Below are 27486 nucleotides of genomic sequence, written 5' to 3' on the forward strand. Positions count from 1 at the left end.
AATTCCCTTCCATGATCACAATTCCACCATATTAACCGTATTTTCTCAGACCCACTCGATTGTAAAACACAACTTCAAACCATGGCCTCCAAGTTCCTTGAGAGGGGCAATCCAAAAAATCTACTTGACAAAGAAATGGCCTATACACTACCAAGAAAACCCCTGAGCGGGTTCCCTTTATACATACCTATTATCCCCTGATGCCCAAAATCGAACATACGATTAACCGCCTCAGCTCCCCTAGCTTAAACCCCCTTAATGACCAGACCACTTTTTATAATTCTGCACTACACTACTTTCACGGTTTATTGCTCGGTCATACAACTTACCACCCAAATGAATTTTACCTCCTTTTCTTCTCACTAATAGAGCTTTCATTTGGTGGCATTTTATTGCTGCTGACATTTTTACTTTTTTTGTTATTAATCGAAATTTACCAAAATTTTTGCAATAAAAAATGACATTTTTCAGTATTAAGTTCTAATTTTTTTTTTTAAAACGACATTTCTATATAAATTTTTCTCTAAATTTATTGTTCTACATGTCTTTGATAAAAAAAAAGTTTGGGAAAAAAAAATGGTAAAAGTTATAGCGTTTACAAACTATGGTACAAAAATGTGAATTTCCGCATTTTGAAGCAGCTCTGACTTTCTGAGCACCTGTCATGTTTCCTGAGGTTCTACAATGGCCAGACAGTACAAACACCCCACAAATGACCCCATTTCGGAAAGTAGACACCCTAAGGTATTCGCTGATGGGCATAGTGAGTTCATAGAACTTTTTATTTTTTGTCACAAGTTAGCGGAAAATGATGATTTATTTATTTATTTTTTCTTACAAAGTCTCATATTCCACTAACTTGTGACAAAAAATAAAAACTTCCATGAACTCACTATGCCTATCAAAAAATACCTTGGGGTGTCTTCTTTCCAAAATGGGGTCACTTGTGGGGTAGTTATACTGCCCTGGCATTTTAGGGGCCCTAATGCGTGAGAAGTAGTTTGAAATCAAAATGTGTAAAAAATGCCCTGTGAAATCCTAAAGGTGCTCTTTAGAATGTGGGCCCCTTTGCCCACCTAGGCTGCATAAAAGTGTCACACATGTGGTATCGCCGTACTCGGAAGAAGTAGGGCAATGTGTTTTGGGGTGTATTTTTACATATACCCATGCTGGGTGAGAGAAATATCTCTCTAAATGTCAACTTTTCCCTTTTTTTATACAAAGTTGTCATTTTAGAGATATTTCTCTCACCCAGCATGGGTATATGTAAAAAGACACCCAAAAACACATTGCCCAACTTCTCCTGAGTACGGCGATACCACATGTGTGACACTTTTTTGCAGCCTAGATGCGCAAAGGGGCCCAAATTCCTTTTAGGAGGGCATTTTTAGACATTTGGATCCCAGACTTCTTCTCACGCTTTAAGTCCTTTAAAATGCCAGGGCAGTATAAATACCCCACATGTGACCCCATTTTGGAAAGAAGACACCCCAAGGTATTCAATGAAGGGCATGGCGAGTTCATAGAAGTTTTTTTTTTTGGCACAAGTTAGCGGAAATTGATTTTCTTTTGTTTTTTCTCACAAAGTCTCCCTTTCCGCTAACTTGGGACAAAAATTCCAATCTTTCATGGACTCAATATGCCCCTCAGCGAATACCTTGGGGTGTCTTCTTTCCAAAATGGGGTCATTTGTGGGGTGTTTGTACTGCCCTGGCATTTGAGGGTCTCCACAATCATTACATGTATGGCCAGCATTAGGAGTTTCTAGTTGAAGAAATAGCTAAAATGACAATGAAAGGAGAAGTTATCATTATGGGAGATTTCAATCTTCCAGATATAAACTGGAAAACCAAAATAGCAAGTTCTACCAGGAGTACAGATATTCTAAATTCCCTACTGGGGTTATTTCTACAACAAGTGGTTGAGGAGCCAACCCGGAGGGAGGCCATTTTGGATTTGGTATTCACAAATGGGGATTCGGTATATGATGTCATTGTAGGCGAAACCTTGGGATCTAGTGATCACCAGTCAGTGTGGTTTAATATAAGAACTGTGAAAGAGTCCCACCACACAAAAACAAAAGTTTTAGATTTTAGAAAAACAGACTTTTCAAAAATGAAATTAGTCATAAATGAGTCCTTATCAGACTGGAACGGATTACATGGAGTCCAGGAGAAATGGGACTACTTAAAAGGTGCATTATTGAAGGCAACAGAAAATTGCATTAGACTTGTCAGTAAAAGCAAAAAAAGGAAGAGACCACTGTGGTATTCAGCAGAAGTGGCCCAAATCATTAAAAATAAAAAGCTAGCATTTTGTAATTATAAAAAAAACCAGAGCAATGAAGATAAGGAAATCTACAAGATTAGGCAGAGAGAGGCCAAGCAAGTTATAAGAACTTCTAAAGCGCAGGCAGAAGAAAAACTAGCTCAGTCTATGAAAAAAGGGGATAAGACATTCTTCAGATATATAAATGAAAAAAGGAAATTAAAACAGGGAATAACTAAATTAAAAACAAAGGACGGAAGGTATGTAGAAGAGAATAAAGGGCTAGCCGACTGCCTTAATGAATACTTCTGTTCAGTTTTTACAAAAGAAAAAGAAGGAGAAGGACCTCCACTAGAAAGGATGACTAATAAATCATTTGATGCATGTATCTTTACAGAGGAAGATGTTCTAAGTTTGCTGTCTAAGGTGAAGACAAATAAGTCACAGGGGCCTGATGAGATACACCCAAAATTATTAAAAGAGCTTAGTGGTGAGCTGGCAAAACCGCTAACAGATTTATTTAACCAATCATTAGTAACAGGAGTCGTCCCGGAAGATTGGAAATTGGCAAATGTCGTGCCCATTCACAAGAAAGGTAGTAGGGAGGAATCGAGCAACTATAGACCAGTGAGTCTGACATCAATAGTAGGCAAATTAATGGAAACCCTATTAAAGGATAGGATTGTGGAACATCTAAAATCCCATGGATTGCAAGATGAAAAACAACATGGGTTTACTTCAGGGAGATCATGTCAAACAAATCTTATAGATTTTTTTGACTGGGTGACTAAAATAATAGACGGTGGAGGTGCAGTAGACATCGCATATCTAGATTTTAGTAAGGCTTTTGACACTGTCCCACATAGAAGACTTATCAATAAACTGCAGTCATTGAGCATGGACTCCCATATTGTTGAGTGGATTAGGCAGTGGCTGAGTGACAGACAGCAGAGGGTTGTAGTCAATGGAGAACATTCAAAACAAGGTCATGTTACCAGTGGGGTTCCACAGGGATCTGTACTGGGACCAATTTTGTTTAATATCTTCATAAGTGATATTGCAAAAGGCCTCGATGGTAAGGTTTGTCTTTTTGCTGATGACACAAAGATATGTAACAGGGTTGATGTTCCTGGAGGGAAACACCAAATGGAAAAGGATTTAGGAAAACTAGAAGAATGGTCAGAACTCTGGCAACTGAAATTTAATGTGGATAAGTGCAAGATAATGCACCTGGGGCGTAAAAACCCAAGGGCAGAATATAGAATATTTGACACAGTCCTGACCTCAGTATCTGAGGAAAGGGATTTAGGAGTAATTATTTCAGAAGACTTAAAGGTGGGAAGACAATGTAATAGAGCAGCACGAAATGCCAGCAGAATGCTTGGATGTATAGGGAGAGGTATAAGCAGTAGAAAGAGTGAAGTGCTTATGCCGCTGTACAGAACACTGGTGAGACCTCACTTGGAGTATTGTGCGCAGTACTGGAGGCCATATCTCCAGAAGGATATAGATACTCTAGAGAGAGTTCAGAGAAGAGCTACTAAACTAGTACATGGATTGCAGGATAAAACTTACCAGGAAAGGTTAAAGGACCTTAACATGTATAGCTTGGAAGAAAGAAGAGACAGAGGGGATATGATAGAAACTTTTAAATACATAAAGGGAATCAACTCGGTAAAGGAGGAGAGCATATTTAAAAGAAGAAAAACTACCACAAGAGGACACAGTTTTAAATTAGAGGGGCAAAGGTTTAAAAGTAATATAAGGAAGTATTACTTTACTGAGAGAGTAGTGGATGCATGGAATAGCCTTCCTGCAGAAGTGGTAGCTGCAAATACAGTGAAGGGGTTTAAGCATGCATGGGATAGGCATAAGGCTATCCTTCATATAAGATAGGGCCAGGGACTATTAATAGGATTCAGATATATTGGGCAGACTAGATGGGCCAAATGGTTCTTATCTGCCGACACATTCTATGTTTCTATGTTTCTATGTTTCTGCTATTCTCCTTATATTGAGCATACGGGTAATGAGATTTAGGAGGGGAAAGGCGTCTGCCAGGACATAGGAGCTCCGCCCAACATCCAAACCCACTTAGCTCGTATGCCCTGGCAAACCCGATTTTTCCATTCACATCAATCGATGTGGATGAATAAATCATTGCCGTTTTTTTTTTATATACAAAGTGTTTGCCAAAGCATATGAACACCGCTCCTCAGCTCATATGCCTCGGCAAAACGTATCGTCTTGCAGCGCCGCATACACCGACTTTTGTGTAATCTGACAGCAGCGCAATGCTTCTGTCAGAATGCACATCAGTGCTGCAGCTGGTTCATCGGTTGGTCCATCTAGAAGGTAAAAAAAAAAAAAAAGGAAAAACCAGGCCGCAACGCAATAAATTTATTAACATTAACTTTATAATAACATTTGAACGAAACATTAACTTTTATAAACTTTTCGAACAGAACATTAACTTTTTTGCTTACCGGTGATTTTTTTTTTGTTTTTTTTACCTTTTTTATAGGACAAACCTCTCCTTCCCCATGGGACAATGTGCAAAGCGCAAATCGCCCAGAGATGTGGCGAAGTACATTATGCAGTTTGTCCAAGGTGAAAGGAGAGGTTTGCAGCAGCTCTGTGTGAAAGGGCCCTAATAGCCCTGTGTGCCTATCCTGCGTAACGTAATCCCTATGCTAATAGTGTACCTGTGAGTGATACTTCCGGAAACACTCCCCTAAGCATAGGGCAGGGTGGTCAGGGCAGTCAGAACAGAAATAGCGGGTGTCACGCCTTATTCCACTCCTGCTACAGACACAACATCTTTTTCCGGGTGGCGCTTAGGTTGAGGTACCAGAAACGACACTGGGGAAATGTCGCTCGTGTAGACGGCTCACTACACTCGATGACCTCTTCCTGAAATTTGAGGAAGGATCCTGTTCTCCCAGCCTTACTGTAGAGAAAAAAACTATTATATACAGCCAATTGAATCAAATATACAGACACCTTCTTATACCAGCGCCTGGTGCGTCGGGAAACTAAATAAGGAGCCAACATCTGGTCATTGAAGTCCACCCCTCCCATGATCAAATTATAGTCGTGGACTGAGAGGGGCTTTTTTTTTTTAAAACTTTCAATTTTTATTGATTTTTCAACATAAGAAAATCAGACAGTAAATATGTCATTTGCATAAGCCAGAACAATGTTAAGATTTGCAAGTACAACTTTGACATTTATATTGTGATGTTACATATTTAAGCCAACAAGAGAATACCAGCTAATAAATGTCACTTGTATAATCCAGCAACTATCACTTAATATATGTTAAGCATATTGATGACATATACAACAAATTGTAACATAGTTAATTCAAGAACAAGACTAATAGATTGAATCCAGAACTTGTGATCCATTTCTAAGATATATTTTATTCTATACTTTAGTGTACCGCTATATATGCTTACCCTATACCGTAATCCATCCACCGTCCTCCATCCACCGCTCTCTCCCGCCATGTATGTATACCACAGTATTAGTCCCTACAGAGCTACAGAGTGAATCTTAACTGCAAACGGGCATGAGCTCCACAATTCCCATCTTTTGTGAGCCCTTAAGCGTTCAGAGTAAGAATCTGCATATATATATTCATGTTGCATATACTGGTTAACTAGTGAGATCACATCAGGCACCTGAGGAGTAATGGGCAGCTTCCATGAGGTTGCAATAAGCTTCCTTGCAGCTGAGAGAATGCCCATCATAACCGGTCTATGGGAGTGAGGTAAGTCTCCTATTCCGATGGATAGCACAGCTAATGAGAGGGGCTTTTTAATGACACTGGTTGCCCGTTCTATTTGTATTGTCGTGTCTGCGTGAATGGAGGAGAGCATGTAAACGTCACGCTTGTCTCTCCATTTCACCGTGAGCAGTTCTTCGTTACACAAGGCAGCCGTCTCCCCCCTTGCAAGACGGGTGGTAACGAGCCGTTGGGGGAAGCCCCGGCGACTAGGTCGCACGGTGCCACAGCAGCCAATCTGTTCTAGGAACAAATGCCTGAAGAGGGGCACACTTGTGTAAAAATTGTCCACATAAAGATGGTACCCCTTGCCAAATAAGGGTGACACCAATTCCCAGACAGTCTTCCCACTGCTCCCCAGGTAGTCAGGGCAACGGACCGGCTCCAGGGTCTGATCTTTTCCCTCATAGATCCGAAATTTGTGGGTATAGCCTGTGACCCTTTCACAGAGCCTATACAATTTGACCCCATACCGGGCACGCTTGCTTGGGATGTATTGTTTGAAGCCAAGGCGCCCGGTAAAATGTATAAGGGACTCGTCTACGCAGATGTTTTGCTCAGGGGTATACAAATATGCAAATTTGGTGTTAAGGTGGTCTATGAGGGGCCGAATAATAGCTTCCCAGGTTGGCGGCTATAAATTGAGTGGCATACCGATTTGTTTCTGCCACGACTAAGTCCAAGAGCTCCGCAGTCAATAACAGCTCAAAAAATCCCAGTGCCGAACCGATCTGAGCTGTCTCAACCCGAACTCCAGACTGGCCGGTGAAAGGGGGAACTACTGGTGAGGCTGAAGTTGGGGGCTGCCAATCAGGGTTTGCCAGAACCTCAGGGACTCTAGGGGCTCTACGGGCCTGTTTGTGTGGTGGCTGCGACGGGGGAACTACTGCACGTGCCACCGTACCAGCTTCAACTGCCCTTCTGGTGCTCGCCACTTCACCATGTTCTACGGCAGTGCTGGTACTAGGTCCAGGGTGGGCTGCGCTGCTGGTGTATGCCTCACCACGTAATCCGACAGCGCCAGCCCCACTCTGCTGCCCTTGAAGCGGAACCTGCGCAACCTGTGGTCTAGCAACACGGGGCCGGGTACGCCTGGTGGTATCAGGGACCTCAACCTCCTCGTCCGAACTTTGGGTCAGACTGCCACTGCTTTCTACAGGTTCATATTCTGACCCGCTGGATTCGTCAGATGAGGGTTCCCATTCCTCATCCGACTGGGTCAGAAGCCTGTAGGCCTCTTCAGAAGAATACCCCTTGTTTGCCATTTGGTCAACTAAATTTAGGGGGTATTCCCTGAGACTACCCAAGAAAAAAAGCAAGCCTGTCTTACAAATGGGAGGCTAGCGAAGTACCGGAAGCCGCTGCGATTGATAAATGTCAAAACTGATTGTGAAGTGATTGTGCAGTGATAAAAAAAAATAAAAAATGTTTGTCACTGCGGCTGGGCGGGCGTGGGTGAACGCACGTGTGGGCGACCGATCAGGCCTGATCGGGCAAACACTGCATTTTGGGTGGAGGGCGAACTAAGGTGACACTGTTATAGACTATTAATACAAAATGGATACTTGCTTGTTGAGGACTATGTTTAGCTAAGATGGCGGCCAGGCATTCAGCCAACACCTATAAACTAGAATCTTACTTTGTGTTTTATCATGTGTTTCTTTGTGGTTTCCGTTCAGCTCAAGCAAGCAGTTACAAAGAGGTTTCCGTTCAGCTCAAGCAAGCAGTTACAAAGAAAGAAGTAACGGTTTCTCCCACGAGCAAGGGGGGAGGGGGGAGGAATTTACTCTGGCCGTCAAGGTTACAGAGAAGTATAGTGTTCGTAGCCAATAGAAAAGATATACTCTATCTTTCACCCCCCCTCCCACTTCTCCCTGTCGTAAAACCTATGAATTGTCTGTTGTTTTCAGAAATAAACCAGAGATGCTGTTTTAACCCCGTGCTGTGGGTTGTCTCAGATTTGATCTCTCCGTGCACGTACATTAATTAATTTGGAGCAGTACATCAACCGAACTGGCAGCTTGGCCAGAACCAGAACAATTTTGGTGTCCAATCGTGGGGCTCGAGGATTGGACCCTCTGTTCCCGTACCCCCAGAGACCAGACGAGGAGAGGCGCACTAACGGACACCGGGATCGCAACACGTGATATGAGGTAAGAAAATTGAGTCATCTTGCCCATAAAGTGTCCCCTGGTGTAGCCTCTTGGTGTTCGTCTGAGGGAGGGGTGCGGAAGCAGTCTGGGACGTCCTCGAGGGCATGAAAGTAAGAACCCCATATGTTTTTTAAAGTCTTGATATACTGTGTTGTGCCTATAAGTTGTGAAGACCCTGTTGACAAGTATCACTGACTGAGACACGGAGTTCTCCTGTGTGCCTGTATCAGAGTTCAGCCCGGTGTCTGACTCAAATCTCCATAAAGGGGACGATCACAGATGGGTGGAGAGCGGTTCGGGGTAGCCCAGAGTGTGCTGCCGGGACTCAAAGGTCTTCACGTCCAGTGATTACTTTATACAGAGGTCTTTAGGCAGCTCCAGTAGGTGCGAGAGACGATTAGACAGTACGCAAGGGTTCTTCCTTGATGTATTGTGGTTTATTGTTTTTAATGTGCGACCCTTTGTAACGGAAACACAGACTGATAGAAACCCAAAGGTCTCCTAAAGTGCCTGTGTCAATCGGTCACCCTGGTGTTGTGACCGAGAGGCGACAGAAGTGAGGAGGAGACCGGCCAGTGTCTACCCAGAGTGTGTGGGACATTAGGCTCAACGTGTTATATCGGGTTTCTGTGTTGTCCAGAACAAGGTGAAGGATCCAGAAGATGGGAAATGAGGAAAGTGTCCCGAAGGGCTACTGTTCACCCGAACAGTACGTGGCGGACCGGAGAAGCAAACACCTTCAATTGCTTTTCAATGGCTTTTGTTTCAAGATAACATGACGATTTAAGAAATTTGAGTTAAGAGTTTAAGTGCTAACCCTGCTACATCTATATAACATGCCAAAAGGTGGCACACTGCCCTGTTATGTGGCAGACGTTGTTGAATGAGAAAAGAGAGAAGTTAGAGGATGATAAATTGACAGACATGGTCCGTGTGTGGTTGGACTGTAGTAAAGAATTTGAACAGACGGGGGGGAGAACAAAATTTTGATGAGAAAGGACAGAGATATTTCTGTAAACCTGGTGTTGCATTGATACATGACTTGCCAACACCCTATAATGGCGCCGGGAAGAATGCAGGTGGGTGGACCTGCAAAACATGTGGTCACCAGAATCCATCCTCCCGAAATACGTGCCTTGCCTGTGGGGCTCCCCACCCACAAAACCACACCTTGGTAACTACTCCCCGGCACGTCCCATCACTTCCCGTGTTAGCTACAGCGCCATCTTGTCCCCAGGCAACGCCCATGAACGGACCTTTAATATCATTCGGTCCGGACCCCCCCGTCACTCCTATGTCACCCTTCCTACTACCTTGTACCCCATGGTTAACCCGGACGGTACATTCATGCTACCCCACTCACCTGCCACCCTTACTCCTATAATGGTAGGGGGGCAACCTGATGAAGCAGAACAGGGGGATGCAGACAGTGCTGCAGAATCCACAATGGGCATACAAAATGCACCGGGTAATATGCAGACTCCTTCGCGGGGTACCCTGACAGACTACGGTGATCCGCCAACTTTATCCCTGGCACCACAGTGGACTGTGCCCATGGTCGTGCGCCCATCACGACGTTCACAAGATCAAATACTGCAGGGTCAGATTACAGAGTTACAAAAGAACTTACAGAAAATTGAGCAGGGAAACCTTGAGACACTGAAAGAAACCCTAGCACTTAACCGGCCACAAGGACCACCAAAATATGTGTCTTTCACCCCACAACAGTTATTCACCATAGTGAATTTACTGCCTGACCCTGAGACCCATCCCATGCCCTTTTTCAGGAAACTGTCCCAAGTGCATCAAACCTATGGGTGCACATGGTCGGACCTGCAAAGTATAGTGGAAAACAAGACAGGTGAATACTCCACACTGATAATGGATCAAATCCACATCCCTGAACTTAAAGGTGCTAACTTTGACCCCCGGGATCATGAGTCTGGAGAATTCTTTATAGAACAACTGCAGAAATGGGCGAAAGCAAGATTAGCAGATCATTCCACCACATTGCAGGACAGCTACGGGGGATCAGTTGACCCCCACCTTTTTTTTTTTTTTTTTCACAGAAATGTTCGTTTCTGTGTTAAGATCCTCTTTCTGATAAGAAACTGTCTTGCTTCTTGGTCTTTGTGGTTTTCACTCAAATTATGTGACACCCACGGCTGCTGGATGTCTGACAATAAAATTCTGCACTGATTCATATGAGCAAGGGGATTCGCTGCAAACCATTTTGCACCTCATCCCCGGTACTCTCTGGGCCAGAGGACCCCAGGATATCGGATGCCTCAATGTCCCACCAGTCACTGTGACCCTGAAGGATCCCAAGGTTCTGCCATACAAAGCGCAATATCCGCTTTCTATCTCACAACAGGATGCTATTACCCTCCAGGTGCAGGCCCTCCTGCAGAATGGGGCAATCAAGATCACTACTTCTCCCTGTAACTCATCCCTTTACCCAGTACGGAAGAAAAGGGAGAAAGGACAGCCTCCAACGTACCGCATGGTGCAGGACCTCCGAGCTGTCAATGAGGCTACTGTTCTTGAGACACCTATTGTCCCCAATCCGCACACACTCCTTGCTGGCATTCCACTCACTGCCACTACTTTCACTGTCATGGATCTGGCCAATGCATTCTTTTCTGTTCCCTTACATGAGAAATGTCAGTTTCTTTTTGCTTTCACACATGCAGGCAAACAGTACACCTGGACTGTTATGCCTCAAGGGGCTCAAAACAGCCCTTCATGCTTCAGCAAGGCTATGTCCTCTGTTCTGCAACCCTGGCAAGCAGATCATCCGGATGTGGAACTCCTCCAGTATGTGGATGACCTTCTCCTCTGTGCGGTCTCTCCCCAAATCTGCATGACAAAATCTGTCTCACTTCTCCAGTTTTTAGCCTCTGCTGGATGTCGAGTCTCACAAGCCAAACTACAACTGTGTCTCCCCAAAGTTGTCTTCCTAGGTCATTGCATCTCTCAAGGTCACAAGCACCTAACTGAGGCGAGGAAGAAGGCTATCTCTGACATCCAACTCCCGGACACTCCTCATCAGCTGCAAACCTTTCTGGGACTCATCTCCTACTGCAGGCCTTGGATATCTGATGCTTCTGTCCTCATGCAGCCCTTATATGACTGTATACCTCGTAATGCTGCTACTCCTTTCCAGATGACAACGGAGGCCGGAGAAGCTTTTCAGTCATTGAAGACCGCCATTGCATCTGCCCCTGCTCTTGGCATCCCCAACTACAACCTTCCTTTCCGGCTGTATGTCATGGAACGCCAAGGTCACGCCACTGGAGTCCTCACTCAAACTCATGGTGGCCGCAATCGACCCTTGGGTTACTATTCTAAGCGTCTTGACCCGGTAGCCAGAGCTGCCCCTTCCTGTGTCAGAGCTATCCATGCTGCCAGCTCTCTTCCAAACGTCACATATGACGTTGTGCTGGGTCATCCCCTCACTATTCTGGCTCCCCATGACATTTCTGCCATCCTCCAGCAGACTCAACCTAAACACCTCACTGCACAGCGCCACCTCCGGCTTCAGTGTAGTTTGCTTCTGCCAGATAATGTCACCATTCAGAGGTGCCACATCCTCAATCCTGCTGCACTCCTTCCTCTTCCAAGGGGGGAGTATAATGGAGATTCTGAAGATTTTATTGATCTACATGCTGAAGAGGATCTTCAGGAAGAACTATGGGCCTCAACCGACTCTCTTTACAAGGAACAAGAACATGATTGCATCACAATGATGGAAGCTGAAGTAGGGACACCACCATCAGTCCAAGACACTCCTCTGACAAACCCTCATTTGATTCTCTTTGTGGACGGCTCAAGGTACGCCGATGACAAGGGGAAGTTCCATACAGGCATGGCAGTCACAAGTGAGCATGAAGTGCTGTGTGCAAGACAATTGCGCCCAGACCAGTCAGCACAAGAAGCTGAACTCATTGCCCTCACTGAAGCCTGCCTCATGGCAAAAGACTCTACCGCCAATATCTACACAGATTCTAGATATGCCTTTGGAGTGGTTCATGACTTTGAACTAATATGGAAGGCCCGGGATTACATCACAGCTGCAGGAACCCCGATTAAGAATGCTGCAGCAGTAGCAGCCCTAATGGCAGCAGTACTCCTGCCCAACCAAGTGGCAGTGATCAAAGTAAAGGCCCATACTCGAGCTGACACCCCTGAGGCCAGAGGAAACGCCCTAGCTGACCAAGCGGCCAAGGAAGCAGCAGTGAAAGAGGAAAGAGTCCAGTCAGACCAGATTATGATAACACAGGAAGACCTGGAACAAGAAGAAATCACATGGGACCTACTGAAACAAATGCAGAAACAGGCCACTCCCAGGGAAAAGGAAATCTGGCTGAAAGAATCAGCCCTCGAAGAAGAATCTGGACTCTGGACACAAGGAAAGAGAGTCTGCCTACCCAGAGCTCTTTATCCCCTAATAGCCTCAGTGGTCCATGGGCCCACCCACCAATCCAAAACCATCATGAAAGAACTAATTGACAAAATATGGGTGGCCCCAGGGATAACCCCTGTCCTGGTGAGACATACTCAAGCGTGTCTCATCTGTGCAGAGTGTAACACCGGCAGAACCGAGCCCACTCCCAGAAAATGTCTCCCGAAAGCCTTATATCCCTTTCAGATTATACAAATCGATCATATCCAGATGCCAATGTGCCAAGGGTTTCAATATGTGCTAGTAGTGATAGACTTGTTCTCTGGGTGGCCAGAAGCCTACCCCGTCCGAAACCAGACAGCAACCACTACTGCAAAAAAACTGATGCAGGAGCTTGTCTGTAGGTTCGGAGTACCTGAGGTCATTGAGAGTGATCAGGGCCCAGCATTCACTGCTAGTCTAACCCAAGAGGTCTGGAAGATGGTAGGGTCACACCTGGCGTATCATACACCATACAGGCCCCAAAGCAGCGGCAAAGTCGAAAGATTGAACGGGGTGTTAAAATCTAAAATGCTGAAGATGACCAGGGAGACAGGGCTTAATTGGGTTCAGTGTTTGCCTATAACCCTCTTTCCAGTTAGGCATACACCAAGGCCCCCACACAAACTAACCCCATATGAGATCTTATTTGGAACAGGGCCAAGAATGGGACAGTATTTCCCACAACAGTTACAAATGCATTATGAATCTGTTGCAAAATATGTGATAGCCTTGAGCAAGCAATTGTCTAATATACATGCACAAGTTTTCTCTTCCATTCCAGATCCTAACTCCCTGGAGGGAAGCCACACTCTCAAACCTGGAGAGTGGGTGGTGGTCAAGAAACACGTCAGAAGCACCCTCGAACCACGATACGAGGGACCTTACCAGGTGTTGCTGACCACCCCAACCTCTGTGAAACTCGAAGGGAGACCCACCTGGATCCACGCTTCACGCTTCAAGTGCATCAAACCTATGGGTGCACATGGTCGGACCTGCAAAGTATAGTGGAAAACAAGACAGGTGAATACTCCACACTGATAATGGATCAAATCCACATCCCTGAACTTAAAGGTGCTAACTTTGACCCCCGGGATCATGAGTCTGGAGAATTCTTTATAGAACAACTGCAGAAATGGGCGAAAGCAAGATTAGCAGATCATTCCACCACATTGCAGGACAGCTACGGGGGATCAGTTGACCCCCACCTTTTTTTTTTTTTTTTTTCACAGAAATGTTCGTTTCTGTGTTAAGATCCTCTTTCTGATAAGAAACTGTCTTGCTTCTTGGTCTTTGTGGTTTTCACTCAAATTATGTGACACCCACGGCTGCTGGATGTCTGACAATAAAATTCTGCACTGATTCATATGAGCAAGGGGATTCGCTGCAAACCATTTTGCACCTCATCCCCGGTACTCTCTGGGCCAGAGGACCCCAGGATATCGGATGCCTCAATGTCCCACCAGTCACTGTGACCCTGAAGGATCCCAAGGTTCTGCCATACAAAGCGCAATATCCGCTTTCTATCTCACAACAGGATGCTATTACCCTCCAGGTGCAGGCCCTCCTGCAGAATGGGGCAATCAAGATCACTACTTCTCCCTGTAACTCACCCCTTTACCCAGTACGGAAGAAAAGGGAGAAAGGACAGCCTCCAACGTACCACATGGTGCAGGACCTCCGAGCTGTCAATGAGGCTACTGTTCTTGAGACACCTATTGTCCCCAATCCGCACACACTCCTTGCTGGAATTCCACCCACTGCCACTACTTTCACTGTCATGGATCTGGCCAATGCATTCTTTTCTGTTCCCTTACATGAGAAATGTCAGTTTCTTTTTGCTTTCACACATGCAGGCAAACAGTACACCTGGACTGTTATGCCTCAAGGGGCTCAAAACAGCCCTTCCTGCTTCAGCAAGGCTATGTCCTCTGTTCTGCAACCCTGGCAAGCAGATCATCCGGATGTGGAACTCCTCCAGTATGTGGATGACCTTCTCCTCTGTGCGGTCTCTCCCCAAATCTGCATGACAAAATCTGTCTCACTTCTCCAGTTTTTAGCCTCTGCTGGATGTCGAGTCTCACAAGCCAAACTACAACTGTGTCTCCCCAAAGTTGTCTTCCTAGGTCATTGCATCTCTCAAGGTCACAAGCACCTAACTGAGGCGAGGAAGAAGGCTATCTCTGACATCCAACTCCCGGACACTCCTCATCAGCTGCAAACCTTTCTGGGACTCATCTCCTACTGCAGGCCTTGGATATCTGATGCTTCTGTCCTCATGCAGCCCTTATATGACTGTATACCTCGTAATGCTGCTACTCCTTTCCAGATGACAACGGAGGCCGGAGAAGCTTTTCAGTCATTGAAGGCCGCCATTGCATCTGCCCCTGCTCTTGGCATCCCCAACTACAACCTTCCTTTCCGGCTGTATGTCATGGAACGCCAAGGTCACGCCACTGGAGTCCTCACTCAAACTCATGGTGGCCGCAATCGACCCTTGGGTTACTATTCTAAGCGTCTTGACCCGGTAGCCAGAGCTGCCCCTTCCTGTGTCAGAGCTATCCATGCTGCCAGCTCTCTTCTAAACGTCACATATGACGTTGTGCTGGGTCATCCCCTCACTATTCTGGCTCCCCATGACATTTCTGCCATCCTCCAGCAGACTCAACCTAAACACCTCACTGCACAGCGCCACCTCCGGCTTCAGTGTAGTTTGCTTCTGCCAGATAATGTCACCATTCAGAGGTGCCACATCCTCAATCCTGCTGCACTCCTTCCTCTTCCAAGGGGGGAGTATAATGGAGATTCTGAAGATTTTATTGATCTACATGCTGAAGAGGATCTTCAGGAAGAACTATGGGCCTCAACCGACTCTCTTTACAAGGAACAAGAACATGATTGCATCACAATGATGGAAGCTGAAGTAGGGACACCACCATCAGTCCAAGACACTCCTCTGACAAACCCTCATTTGATTCTCTTTGTGGACGGCTCAAGGTACGCCGATGACAAGGGGAAGTTCCATACAGGCATGGCAGTCACAAGTGAGCATGAAGTGCTGTGTGCAAGACAATTGCGCCCAGACCAGTCAGCACAAGAAGCTGAACTCATTGCCCTCACTGAAGCCTGCCTCATGGCAAAAGACTCTACCGCCAATATCTACACAGATTCTAGATATGCCTTTGGAGTGGTTCATGACTTTGAACTAATATGGAAGGCCCGGGATTACATCACAGCTGCAGGAACCCCGATTAAGAATGCTGCAGCAGTAGCAGCCCTAATGGCAGCAGTACTCCTGCCCAACCAAGTGGCAGTGATTAAAGTAAAGGCCCATACTCGAGCTGACACCCCTGAGGCCAGAGGAAACGCCCTAGCTGACCAAGCGGCCAAGGAAGCAGCAGTGAAAGAGGAAAGAGTCCAGTCAGACCAGATTATGATAACACAGGAAGACCTGGAACAAGAAGAAATCACATGGGACCTACTGAAACAAATGCAGAAACAGGCCACTCCCAGGGAAAAGGAAATCTGGCTGAAAGAATCAGCCCTCGAAGAAGAATCTGGACTCTGGACACAAGGAAAGAAAGTCTGCCTACCCAGAGCTCTTTATCCCCTAATAGCCTCAGTGGTCCATGGGCCCACCCACCAATCCAAAACCATCATGAAAGAACTAATTGACAAAATATGGGTGGCCCCAGGGATAACCCCTGTCCTGGTGAGACATACTCAAGCGTGTCTCATCTGTGCAGAGTGTAACCCCGGCAGAACCGAGCCCACTCCCAGAAAATGTCTCCCGAAAGCCTTATATCCCTTTCAGATTATACAAATCGATCATATCCAGATGCCAATGTGCCAAGGGTTTCAATATGTGCTAGTAGTGATAGACTTGTTCTCTGGGTGGCCAGAAGCCTACCCCGTCCGAAACCAGACAGCAACCACTACTGCAAAAAAACTGATGCAGGAGCTTGTCTGTAGGTTCGGAGTACCTGAGGTCATTGAGAGTGATCAGGGCCCAGCATTCACTGCTAGTCTAACCCAAGAGGTCTGGAAGATGGTAGGGTCACACCTGGCGTATCATACACCATACAGGCCCCAAAGCAGCGGCAAAGTCGAAAGATTGAACGGGGTGTTAAAATCTAAAATGCTGAAGATGACCAGGGAGACAGGGCTTAATTGGGTTCAGTGTTTGCCTATAACCCTCTTTTCAGTTAGGCATACACCAAGGCCCCCACACAAACTAACCCCATATGAGATCTTATTTGGAACAGGGCCAAGAATGGGACAGTATTTCCCACAACAGTTACAAATGCATTATGAATCTGTTGCAAAATATGTGATAGCCTTGAGCAAGCAATTGTCTAATATACATGCACAAGTTTTCTCTTCCATTCCAGATCCTAACTCCCTGGAGGGAAGCCACACTCTCAAACCTGGAGAGTGGGTGGTGGTCAAGAAACACGTCAGAAGCACCCTCGAACCACGATACGAGGGACCTTACCAGGTGTTGCTGACCACCCCAACCTCTGTGAAACTCGAAGGGAGACCCACCTGGATCCACGCTTCACATTGTAAAAGAGTGAAGGCTGTCCCACCGTCCCAGGAACCATAAGCCATGAGGATTCACATACTGATCATGACTTTGACAGTGGGCATATCTGCAGTATTCACGCCACTGGGTGATGAATGGGACAATTCACTGATACGGCACCATCAAATTTTAGTCCAGGGGTTGAAGGAGACTGAAACTCTGAGAGATTGTTGGATCTGTACCCACAGTCCCGTGAGTTCAACCAGTATGCCTTATTTTGCAATACCCCTGGACCTTTCTGAACTGATTGACCTGTCTAATTCTACCATCTTTCTCACTAGTATACACCAAGTTAAATCCAGGTTAAAGACAGCCACGTGCAGTGTATTGGTGTAGATGCTGAGAATGGAAAGGATCTGCCCTGTAACAACCGTACTGTACAGGATCTCCGGACAGGTATATTAGCTAACGACACCGAAAGTCAGTCAAAAGGATATGAGTTGGCGAAAGGGACACAATTAGCCAAACTAATTACCCGATTATTCAATGGCACAGCAGTAGCAGTTCCAGACGACATATACTTAGTTTGTGGACACAAAGCATACAAATGGTTATCCGAGAATGTCACAGGACTGTGCACCATCGCCAGGCTTACTCCTGCTACCTTTATAGTACCACACTCTGAAATTGACATAAATGCAGTACCTAAACACACCTTGTATCGTAGGGCCAAAGATAACACACCCAGACCAAATGGCAAGCCACATGTAGTAGAGATGAGCATTACCAACAAAATTGTTAGTTCCATCTTCATATATCCCATGATAATGCAGATGTGGGATCATCTGGTAGTAGCAACAGACTACCTGGATGACCAAATATGGGAGGTGATGAGACTTATGAATACCTCAAACATTGTGCAAAACCAGTTAATCATCGTCACCAACCAACACACATTAGTTCTAGATTATGTTACAGCTAAAGATGGAGGTATGTGCCAGATTGTGGGACCCTCTTGTTGCCATTACATAGACACGCAGGGTAATTTGCAAGTTAAGGTGGATATAGAGAAGATGGCGGATTTAAGAGATAAATGGCTGGATGCACATAAAGCTGATAAAGATACATGGTGGTCTGATACCTTCTCTTCCCTTAACCCCAATAACTGGTTCAAAGGTATTGGGGGTTGGTTCATGGGAATTGTCCAAGTAATATTGCAGGTAGCCCTAATAATATTGGTGATATATGTAGTGATTAAGCTCGTTCTTATTTGTGTGACCCGCTTTTCAAAAAGAATGAAGAAAACTGATGAACGACCTATTATGCTCCTCTACGATGAGGAAGGACAGAAGGAAACATCGTTCAACACAGCTCCCCCTCCTCACAATGAATCCTGGCTGAGATAGGGTGAGATGAATCCCAGGGTTTTACCACAAATCCGAGCAACCGGGAGCCTACCTATAAGGGGTAGGTTGTCGCCACTGCGGGTGAAGAGGATACGAATGGTATGCCCAGGGGATTCGCTAGGCGAAGGGAAAGTCTACAATCAAGTTTCCAAGGGGGGACTGTTATGGACTATTAATACAAAATGGATACTTGCTTGTTGAGGACTATGTTTAGCTAAGATGGCGGCCAGGCATTCAGCCAACACCTATAAACTAGAATCTTACTTTGTGTTTTATCATGTGTTTCTTTGTGGTTTCCGTTCAGCTCAAGCAAGCAGTTACAAAGAGGTTTCCGTTCAGCTCAAGCAAGCAGTTACAAAGAAAGAAGTAACGGTTTCTCCCACGAGCAAGGGGGGAGGAATTTACTCTGGCCGTCAAGGTTACAGAGAAGTATAGTGTTCGTAGCCAATAGAAAAGATATACTCTATCTTTCACCCCCCCCCCCTCCCACTTCTCCCTGTCGTAAAACCTATGAATTGTCTGTTGTTTTCAGAAATAAACCAGAGATGCTGTTTTAACCCCGTGCTGTGGGTTGTCTCAGATTTGATCTCTCCGTGCACGTACATTAATTAATTTGGAGCAGTACATCAACCGAACTGGCAGCTTGGCCAGAACCAGAACAACACTAATACTATTATAGATCTGAATGTGATCAGTTCTGATCACTTACAGATACTATAAAAGTACAAACGCGTCATGGTCAAACAACAATATGACCGTGACACTCCCACCCCTCAAAGCCCCCCAACAGAAAAGGGGAAGCTAGTGAGAAACCCACAAACAGGGATGTGGGGGAAAAAAAAGTAGCAGAATCTGTGTCAGTGCAAGCAAGTCTCCCCAGGACTGCTGCCAGCCCCTGGAACCACCTAGAAACCAGGCAGCCAGCAAACGAACAGCCAGGAGAGACCGCACTGATCACTGCATCCACATTCAGAAATGGCTCACACCGAGTCACTGCCAGCGTGCATCCCCCACCAGCATACACCAAAGCCAGTTGAACAAGGAAATGCAGCCAGCCACCACAACACAAGCGACAGAACCGCTGAGACATGGACAAGGGGAGACCCAAACACAAGTGCCGGTTCACACCATCAACTGCAACCACTGTTACAGAGAACCGCACTGTTAACAGGATTCCCCTTTCACCCTCCCTCCGGAGGATAAGCATGTGCGCCAAAAAACATCAGGTGACACATGCTGCGCCCTCTTCCGAAGGCAAATCAGAGATGCCTTTATGAAACATACTGTCACGGTGGGGAGTGGGGGAAACTCTCCACTGTATAATGTAAAAGGGATAGGGGTCGCAGCTACACCAGGACGCCGGGATCAGGGAGCAGGTCACCTCCTATTGCGTCCCTAATCCTCACTCTAACTCCTAACTGTATGAGCGGGTCATACCCTGGATACCTTTTGGCCCTGAGTCGCCCTGAGAATCCCTCACATAGGAGCACGGGAGAGACGACCTGTTCTTCCCAGACACGGAGGAACAGGAGTCTCAAATGGCCTACCTGCAGGGAAAAGTGGAAGACTGAATACAGGAACAGAGTCAGCAGGTTAGAACACCAGAAACAAACTTACCTGCCGCAGCCACCAAGACTGGAACCCATGCATAAGTACAGGTGCCCACACACCAAATAGGACACCGTACAAACAACACCACACACCGGAATCCAGCACCCCTGATACTGTCTGGCCCCAGGCAGCACTGCATCCAGACTTATGGTTCACCCCTCTGGGAAACCAGCCCCCTATCGGAGGTATTAACACACACAGGGAAACATCTTGCACACATGCAGGGACAAACACCAACAACATCCCAGACATGTACCAACAAACAAGACGTACAACAAACCCTGAACATAAACCCACACCACACATACAGTATGTGAGCTTGATCACCAACTGCGAATTTTACAGACCCTCCTATATTAGTTAATATTTACCTAAATTGTATAATGAATAACCAAGCATAGTTATATCATTCCAAGTGCGACAACAGTGAAATATTTCACGATTACGCTTTGCAAAGTTTTTGTATAAAGATTATTAAAAGAAACCTAAAAGGTTGATATTTGAAGACAATACGTAAGTAATATTTTAGTTAATAAAGAGCATTAATGTTAATACATTTTTTGGTGCATTGGTCAGAAAAGGTATGATTATTTTCTTTCCCTGTAAATAATTGTTTTCACATGTACTATGTAAACGGTCCTGCATGTATTGATTTACACGGATGCAATCAAAGTTGTGTTTTTGTTCAACTGACTGTTTCACGAGGATAGAAATGGCTTTTGAGGAAAATAGCACTGCAGTTATTTTTATGGGTTTTTTGTTCTTGTTTTGGGCTGATGGTAAAGAAAACAACAAAAATACAGCAGACAAAGCATGCTGAAGTTTATAAAAATGAAAAAAAATCATGGCACTCTGTATAGCAGCCAAAACCAGCAAAACAACTGATAACTGAAACTTCCACCCACTACAAACTTCTGTTCAATATGTTTTTATTGGTTTCTCATCTTTTTAGGGGCATATTAGATTATAGGGTAACCTTTTTCAGGATGTCCGATTGTGCAACAGGCGGCCTTCCCCTAGGGCCCTCTATGTAGCGCGTCCCAGGTGTAGGAAGTGGTATAGTGCGGCCCTAAAATGTCTCTTTCTGTGTGTCACGGTTGCTCCTACCTGGATCCGGCTGGACCCAGGCTTTGGCTCCGAAGCAATAAATAGGGGGAATAATTGAGGGATAAAAGAATAACTTGAGTCCCAGACTTGAGATGAAGGTAAATGGCAGCTTTACTTTGCATAAACGTTCTCCAAAACGGTTTACAGGTTTGTCTTGGTTCCAGCAGGCTTTAGCATGAAACTGGCAGGCAAACTCCACTCTGCTATATTTGTTTCTCTCTGACTCTGCTGTATTGACAGGTTGGCTGTATAACTCAGCTTCTTTTGTATGCTGCACTTTCTCTCTGTAGTCTGTCTCTAGATTATGCTAGGGAACTTTCCTCCTGGCTCCTGAGGCTTCAAGCTTTGGCCTCCATGGCCAGCAGAGCTTAAGGGGCTCTGGCTTTCATGGGCACGTCCAGCAGAGACATGCCCCTGCACACCTGTCCCCTAGCTGGGGGTAAGCTAGACTGACTAGAACCTCTGCAGGAAATAGGACTCGCCCACTTCTCTCCACAGGGGGGGGTAGAATGGAATGGAAGGTTCCATTTTATCTAAGTATAGCTCTGCCGTGTTTGCTGCCACCTGCTGGTGAACCAGGAATATTACATTAACATAACATTTGCATAACAAAATAGGAATGCACATTGTGGAGGACCTGGAATAAATGCATAAGATGACATGAGGTTAGACCAATAAAGACCATAGCACGGTGCAGAAGTGGTGTTACAATTGCCTAGACCAGGCACATGTGTCAGAGGTGGCACGCAGACCACAAGACCACATTTTGCTGTCACGCCAGCTGTCATCAAATGACGGCAAGACTTTTTTTCAGTTGCCATTTCTTATTTGCCCAGCCGCCGCACTGCGTGGCACACACAATGCGTTTGATGGGCCCTCCCCTGACACTTCCCACTTCGGCCTGCACAGAGAAACAATAGCAGAGTGTGGGACTCTGCTACGCTGCTGCCTGCTACCCCACTGCTCCTGCTGTGATGCACCTCCTCAGGACCTCCACAGAAATGTATGTGAATGCACTGGGGATAGGAAGAGCATGGTGAGCTTGGGGACATAGGGAAATGAGCCGTTTGACTACTTTGGGAGTGGGGGGGGGAGGCAAAATGGAGGATTGAGCAACTGTGACTAGCTGGGAGTGGGAGGGGAATGTGAAATGGTGGGAACAAGTATGGGCAATAAAAATTTGTTAGGTCAGCACTACTCACTGGAATCCCAGTCTTCCAATTCGTGGTGTGTGCCTGCAGCGTTGGATCCAGTCTGGGGGTTCCCCTAGTAAATAGCAACAGATGAAGAAGCCGCGGCACTCAGAAGGATAAATTCCAATTTCCTTTATTTCACCTTTTGTAGCAACGTTATCGACCAAACAGTCTTTATCAAGCACCAGTGCACCACAAGAGGTGAAATAAAGGAAATTGGAATTTATCCTTCTGAGTGCCGCGGCTTCTTCATCTGGAACAAGTATGGGAGCATGTTGGCTAGTTTGGGGGAAGGGGAAGATTGCGAGATGGGAGAACAAGCACTTTGAATAGTTTTGAAGGGGGAAGGACCCTTAAATTAATTCACACCCTAGAACAGTTCCCTTAATATAATATAATTATAAATATATATATAAAATCCAGAAAATGGACGGCACTCCAATAAGATGAAAAAAAATGTGATTCTTTTATTCAACCATCAGGTGCAACGTTTCGGCTCTAAATTAGCCTTTTCCAAGCTTGGAAAAGGCTAATTTAGAGCCGAAACGTTGCACCTGATGGTTGAATAAAGGAATCACATTTTTTTTCATCTTATTGGAGTGCCGTCCATTTTCTGGATTTTATTGCTGGGTAAGAAGTCTATTCCCTAGGAACGTGCACCCTATTTTACTTATCAATAGCCAGTGCCGCCATTTTTCTTATATCTATATATATATATATATATAGAAATTATAACCCCCGAAAGAAATCCAAAATTGAATTAATGCCCACACACGTTCTAAAATCAATTTAGACCCTTGACCAGACCCCAAATCGCTTAGATGCTCCTCCTCCCTTCTCCACAAAAAGGTCTTGCTGAAACCATATTGAGCACTGTGACTAGTTCAGCGGTGGTGAGAGGATGGTGAACTTGTGAAAATATGGGAACAAGCACTGTGACTAGTTTGGGGGTGGGGGGAGGGTTGGTGAACTTGGGAAAATGGGGGACTGTGCATGTGGCTAGTTTGGGGATGCATGTTATTGATGGTGGGATGATTAGGTGCCAACTTTCTGACTACTTTGGGGTGTGTGTGTGGGGGGATAGTGAGCCTGCATTTAAGTGTTGGGGGATGAAGGGAGAACCTGACTACTTGGAGTTGACGGGGATGGTGAGCCTGCATGGGATTCTTGGGGGGGATGGGGGGTGGCAGGAGAATGGTGAGCATAAATGTGATTGCTGGGAATTAGGTCTGGTTATGATGGAAAATGCAGCTTTTTGACTACTTTGGGGGATTGGGAGGGGGGATGAGCCTGAAAATGATTGCTGGGTGTATGGGGGAATAAGCTCTTGACAACTTTGGGGGATATGGTGTGGCACTGGTTATGATGTGATTACTCTGTGTGTGTGGGGTGAGACTGGATGTGATTGGTGCATGAAGGTGAGCTCTGATATGTTATTATTGTAGGGGTGAGCAGTATATGGGGCACCAGTGTATGGCAGACAGTGGGGGAGAGGGCAGCCCTCAATTAAAATGAGTAAGGGCTGCTCTCCCCCACTATCAGTAAGTGTATGGTTGGTCGAGGGTCCCCCCTATACTGGTCCCCTCTATATTGTATCACTTAGGTCGATTTCAGATGAGCAGTGACATGCTGCTAATAAATACCTGGTTTATGTCACGTTTGTGTTATATGACTTTGTATGGCACGGCACACTGAGAGCTGCAGCTTAGATTTTTTTCCGGCACTCAGTACAAAAAAGGTTGTCGACCCCTGGTCTAGGCAATGAGATATGAAGAGAGCATGGAAGCTGCACCATTTTGCTGCAAAAAAAAAAATCCCAGTCCCAGCAAGATCCTTACAGAAAAACAAAACTGAAAATTTAAATTTCCACTCTATTGCTGCTGGAGGTGCATATTATCAGGACAGGTCCACTATACTGTTAGCACAAACAAACACAGTAAAATGTTGTCTGCCCCCCCCCCCCCCATCCCCCATATACAAGCAGATACACAGCAGCAATTAATCGATGGGGAAGGGGGCAGTGTATATGACATAACTGCCAGACCTTTGGTAAAAACAATAGGCCAGGAAAGGAATTGATTCCAAAATGCAACCCAAAAAATAAAAGAGCATAAAAATGCCACTGGTAATAGGTAATCAAAACAACCAATTTTATTATATCACTTTAAAGAATCTGTCATTCAATATTGCATCCCTGTATGGACATTTTATTTTATATATTCTTTCTATTGTCAAAGCAGCACCATTTTGTGTTTTCTATTATGTATTTGGATTGCCATACATGTTATGTCCCTTTTCCCTGATGATAGTGAAACAAGTCAGGCATGGGATGGGGGGGCACTAGTGGAGATTTGTTTTTCTTATTTTAATTTTTTAATTGTGCACATGACCTAGTGCAGGCTGTTTAAATGGGGCTGGAGATCCAGTAATTAAAATCCATAATAGGCAAATTTATAGCAACAAACATTGAGTTCATTGAAGATGAACAAGGTATATGGAAATCGTTAAAAATGTATCAAAGGCTACTAGTAAGGTAGAATTATCTAAAAAACATAAGACTGTAACAGACCCCTCTAGTGTGTTTTTCTAAAGTGGCATAAGGCTTGGTCAGTCACCAGTGCCAGATGCATCTGCTACCTATGCATCCATACACTGTAGCTATGTGCCTGCATACCAAACAAAAAAAAGAAAAAAGAAGACATCATAGACATAGGAAGGGCAAAGAAAATCAAGATGAATAGAAAGGTTGGGACAGTGGACGTGGAAGGTGGATCTTGAAACCCACACTAAAAACTTGCACACTTTCTTGTCTACCATATCCTACTTAGCACATAGAGGGGTAATATTAACCACCTCAGCCCCCAGTGCTTAAACACCCTGAAAGACCAGGCCACTTTTTACACTTCTGACCTACACTACTTTCACCGTTTATTGCTCGGTCATGCAACTTACCACCCAAATGAATTTTACCTCCTTTTCTTCTCACTAATAGAGCTTTCATTTGGTGGTATTTCATTGCTGCTGACATTTTTACTTTTTTTGTTATTAATCGAAATTTAACGATTTTTTTGCAAAAAAATGACATTTTTCACTTTCAGTTGTAAAATTTTGCAAAAAAAAACGACATCCATATAGAAATTTTGCTCTAAATTTATAGTTCTACATGTCTTTGATAAAAAAAAAATGTTTGGGTAAAAAAAAAAATGGTTTGGGTAAAAGTTATAGCGTTTACAAACTATGGTACAAAAATGTGAATTTCCGCTTTTTGAAGCAGCTCTGACTTTCTGAGCACCTGTCATGTTTCCTGAGGTTCTACAATGCCCAGACAGTACAAACACCCCACAAATGACCCCATTTCTGAAAGTAGACACCCTAAGGTATTCGCTGATGGGCATAGTGAGTTCATAGAACTTTTTATTTTTTGTCACAAGTTAGCGGAAAATGATGATTATTTTTTTTTTTTTTTCTTACAAAGTCTCATATTCCACTAACTTGTGACAAAAAATAAAAAGTTCTATGAACTCACTATGCCCATCAGCGAATACCTTGGGGTCTCTTCTTTCCAAAATGGGGTCACTTGTGGGGTAGTTATACTTCCCTGGCATTCTAGGGGCCCAAATGTGTGGTAAGGAGTTTGAAATCAAATTCTGTAAAAAATGACCTGTGAAATCCGAAAGGTGCTCTTTGGAATATGGGCCCCTTTGCCCACCTAGGCTGCAAAAAAGTGTCACACATCTGGATATCTCCGTACTCAGGAGAAGGTGGGGGAAATGTGTTTTGGGTGTCATTTTATATATACCATGCTGGGCGAGAGAAATATCTTGGCAAAAGACAACTTTTCCCCATTTTTTATACAAAGTTGTCATTTGACAAGATATTTATCTCATCCAGCATGGGTATATGTAAAAAGACACCCCCAAAACATCATCCTCAACTTCTCCTGAGTACGGGGTACAGATGTGTGACACTTTTTTGCAGCCTAGGTGGGCAAAGGGGCCCATATTCAAAGAGCACCTTTCGGATTTCACTGGTCATTTTTTACTGAATTTGATTTCAAACTCCTTACCACACATTTGGGCCCCTAGAAGTACCAGGCAGTATAACTACCCCACAAAGTGACCCCATATTGGAAAGAAGACACCCCAAGGTATTCCGTGAGGGGCATGGCGATGTTCCTAGAATTTTTATTTTTTGTCACAAGTTAGTGGAAAATGATGATTTTTTTTTTTTTTTTTTTTCATACAAGTCTCATATTCCACAAACTTGTGACAAAAAATAAAAACTTCCATGAAACTCACTATGCCCATCAGCGAATACCTTGGGGTCTCTTCTTTCCAAAAATAGGGTCACTTGTGGGGTAGTTATACTGCCCTGGCATTCTTGGGCCCCAAATGTGTGGTAAGGAGTTTGAAATCAATTCAGTAAAAAATGACCTGTGAAATCGAAAGGTGCTCTTTGGAATATGGCCCCTTTGCCCACCTAGGCTGCAAAAAAGTGTCACACATCTGGTATCCCCGTACTCAGGAGAAGTTGAGGAATGTGTTTTGGGGTGTCTTTTTACATATACCCATGCTGGGTGAGATAAATATCTTGGTCAAATGACAACTTTGTATAAAAAATGGGAAAAGTTGTCTTTTGCCAAGATATTTCTCTCACCCAGCATGGGTATATATAAAATGACACCCCAAAACACATTCCCCACCTTCTCCTGAGTACGGAGATACCAGATGTGTGACACTTTTTTGCAGCCTAGGTGGGCAAAGGGGCCCATATTCCAAAGAGCACCTTTCGGATTTCACAGGTCATTTTTTACAGAATTTGATTTCAAACTCCTTACCACACATTTGGGCCCCTAGAATGCCAGGGCAGTATAACTACCCCACAAGTGACCCCATTTTGGAAAGAAGACACCCCAAGGTATTCCGTGAGGGGCATGGCGAGTTCCTAGAATTTTTTATTTTTTGTCACAAGTTAGTGGAAAATGATGAT

General features: G+C 44.8%; 1 protein-coding gene across 1 annotated transcript in view; it reads left to right on the forward strand.

Moving 5' to 3' along the window:
- Window positions 1-20631: 20631 nt before the first annotated feature.
- The window catches only part of LOC120980292 (sulfotransferase 1 family member D1-like), a 97641-nt gene continuing 90786 nt past the window's right edge, over window positions 20632-27486 (forward strand). The window contains exon 1 of the mRNA XM_040409294.1: window positions 20632-20710. The gene's annotated coding sequence lies outside the window, so the exon portion shown is untranslated. The remainder of the gene's footprint in view (window positions 20711-27486) is intronic.

Source organism: Bufo bufo, chromosome 10 (genome assembly GCF_905171765.1).
Source record: "Bufo bufo chromosome 10, aBufBuf1.1, whole genome shotgun sequence".
NCBI classification, from domain to species: domain Eukaryota; kingdom Metazoa; phylum Chordata; class Amphibia; order Anura; family Bufonidae; genus Bufo; species Bufo bufo.